The 3,084-nt window shown below is 49.8% G+C and overlaps 1 protein-coding gene across 2 annotated transcripts in view; it reads left to right on the top strand.

Annotated features, from left to right (window-relative positions):
• Positions 1 to 1,332: 1,332 nt before the first annotated feature.
• Sec22a (SEC22 homolog A, vesicle trafficking protein) overlaps positions 1,333 to 3,084 on the top strand; it is a 64,626-nt gene continuing 62,874 nt past the window's right edge. Inside the window, exon 1 of one of the 2 annotated variants that reach the window (XM_041673134.1) lies at positions 1,333 to 1,360. The gene's annotated coding sequence lies outside the window, so the exon portion shown is untranslated. Of the gene's footprint in view, positions 1,361 to 1,396; positions 1,456 to 3,084 lie in introns of those variants that run through there. The other variant, XM_041673135.1, reaches the window with a different exon arrangement.

Below are 3,084 nucleotides of genomic sequence, written 5' to 3'. Positions count from 1 at the left end.
CTCCTCCCACCTATCTTCTAACCAATGAGGGCCAAGCAGTTTCTTTTTATTTAACCAATGACCTTCCTCCATCAGGAACTGAAGGCAGGAGGGGTCTGGAGGAAGGAACTCAAGTAGAAGCCATGGAGGGTGCTGATACTGGCTTCCTCCCATCGCTTGCTCAGTCTGCTTTCTTTTGATTTTCCTTTTTCTTTCTTAAAGACTTACTTATTTTATTTTATGTGTATTGGTGTTTTGCCTACATGTGTGTCTGTGTGAAGATGCCAGATCCCCTGGAGCTGGAATTACAGACAGTTGTGAGCGGCCATGTGGGTGCTGGGAATTGAATCCAGGTCCTCTGGGAGAACAGCCAGTGTTCCTAAGCACTGAGCCATCTCTCCAGCACCCAGCCTGCTTTCTTGTACAAGCCAGGACCAACTGCCTTGGTGTGGCACCACCCACAATGAGCTGGGCCCTCCTACATCAATCACCAATCAAAGAAACATCCTACAGACTTGCCCCCAGGCCAATTTTATGGGGGCATTTTCTCAATTAAGATTCCCTCTTCCGTCTATGTTAAGGTTTGTATCTAGTTGACAGATACCAATCAGCACATCTTCCTAGAACAATCCAAACTCTAAGAAACCATGTTTCCTGGGTCTAGAACATTCTTAAAGGTACCTTAATACGCCTTGTCTTTAAAAGGCACTTATTCGGGGAGTTCTTCCCTGACACTCCTCAATTAATTCATCATTGTGCCTATTAATTTTTTCTTCACTGTACCAATCACAATGTATGTTTCTGTAAATTTGTTAGTCTAATGCCTCTTGCTACTATTACACCTTAAAAGGAGTACTGTGTACATTTCTGTATAACATGCTTAACATGCTGCTTGCCACTTGATAGACAGTCAGTATTGTTCAATAATACATGACCTCGAGAAGGCTAGGAGAGGCTACTGGGCATTCGGCTGTCTTGGAAAGTTTCTTTGTGTCGTGGCTGACGGGGGAACGTCCTTTCTCTGTTCACCAGAGAGAGCTTTTCCTCTGTCCCATGTGGCGCATTAAACTGCTTCCAGACACAAAAGAGCAAGTGAAGGAGATTAGCCTCATTTCCGAGGGACAGCATAATTCTGTTCTCAGGAGACTAGGCATTCTTTGGGTGCAGGTGTACAAGAACCTGCCAATCTCCGCTGGAGGGGGCGGAGACGGGGCGGGCCTCGGAAGGGGGCGGATCATTGGGTGCTTCCCACAGAGCCCGATTGGTCCGCACGAGCTCCGCCCGCACCAGCCACGTTGGGCAACCCCGCGGGGAGGCCACGCCCAGCCCCAGAATGCACTGCGTGGCGCGTCACTCGGAGCGGCGGGTCCCAGCGCGACAGGTACGGCCCGTCCCCTCTTTCTAGCTTCCTCGGGGTCTCCGGGAGCTCTGACCGGCCGCTCGCGCCGCTCTCGGCGTTCCACCTCGTCCTAACCGGTACTGCCCGAGCTGGAGCTGGGCGGCGCTGGCCGCGGAGCTTAGAGGGCGGGTGTGCGCGTCCCGGGTCCCTGCGACCTGAGGCTGCTAGCCGCGCGGGCGGCGGTTGCTGTTTGGCAGGCCTGTCCCAGGATGGGCGGCCGGAGTAGGGGCGACTGATGGGGAGTGCGGGCACCCCGGGCCGCCAGTGAGCGGACTCCTTGGCCCCAGGCGTCAGAAGCACACGAATTCACCCGGTCTTGTAGGTGGCCCGAGAGAGCTTGAGGTGGCATTCTTGGTTCCTTTTGGGCGGGGTAGCTTGTACCAGTGGCGTACCCTGCTATTTGTGGAGTCTGAATGGGCACTGAGGTTGGAGATCGCCCACGTTGGCTCTGGGAAACCCCTTGAGGCCCTGTTTAATGGTATTTTGCGACACTATGTGGCAGCAAAGAGATCTGAACAATTGGCTCCACAAGTGGGGATCTCCCGAGGAGGCCAAACTGTAGCTTGCCTGAGAATCTCTTGTCAGTAAAAGCTGCGTAAGACTTGGTCGCCTGCTGCTTAGCTTCCGGGATCAGCATCACTCGGGGCAGGTGGAACTCTTCAGAACCCGCCCCACCTGTGCTTAACTTAGGGCAGAGCCCGGCGTCCTTTGGTCTTAAACATTACTTAGCTTCTGGCGTGTAGAGGAAGGTTGGGAACTGAACCTGACACCCGTGACCGTGTCCAAAGTTATTGAGACATTGGGCTTTTCCAAGACGATCACATCAGTTTAGTACTTTAAAGACTGCCTCAGGTTTAAGTATTTTTAGGTTGGTGTATGAAAAACTTCTGTCAAAGAGATTCCTGTGACTTTCCTCTCCGCGCAGTTAAGAAGTGTGGGTATGTTTAGAGGCAATGTTTCATGGAGTTGTTAGAACCACACCCCCTACTTCTTCGTCTAGGAGTTGAACAGATGACTTAAACTTTTGGGACTTGTGTTTCCTCCAGAGCAAAATGAAACTAATACCTAACCTCACAGGTTCCTGGAAGACATACATGAGGTGTGTGATGTACCTGGTCTGTAGAATGTAGGTAACCTGTCCATTGTAAGCCCAGCAAAATACTTAAATTACAGGCAGTGCCAGGTGCTTTTCATGAGTGTAGAAGGAGAAGGCTATTAGATCTTAAAGAGAACCACCTAAGATAGGGTCTACTCGTGCCGTAGTTCAGAGCTGAGGGACTTGAGGTTTGGAAAGCAAAGCTTAAGTCAAGATAATGTGTCAGGCATGTAGTAGAGCCTGGATTTAAGTCTGAGAATATGACTTCTTTTTATTTACTTGTTTACTTATTTGTTTGTTTATTTTGCACATTGCGTTAGTGCATGAGTATGCCTGTGTGTACTTTAAAATGTGTGTTGGCACACTGGTGTGTGTAGGTGTGGATGAAGGTTGGGTGTTGATTTCCAGTGTCTTCTCTGATTGCCCTCCACTTAACTGAGATGGGGTCTCTTTGAAACCTGGAACTTTCATATCTCCCGACCTGCCTGAGAGAACTCATCTCTTTTGGGATTACCAGGTTTGCCTAGTCTTCACTTAAGTTCTAGTGATCTGAATTTAAGATCTGAACATGAGTCCTCAGGATTGCATAGTAAGTGTTTCAGACACTGAG

This window comes from Microtus oregoni, unplaced genomic scaffold (genome assembly GCF_018167655.1).
Source record: "Microtus oregoni isolate MIOR12 unplaced genomic scaffold, Mior012 000023F_ref0000262, whole genome shotgun sequence".
NCBI lineage: Eukaryota > Metazoa > Chordata > Mammalia > Rodentia > Cricetidae > Microtus > Microtus oregoni.
The sequence above is the reverse complement of the archived record's forward strand: the minus strand, read 5'-3'. Positions and strand labels throughout refer to the sequence as shown.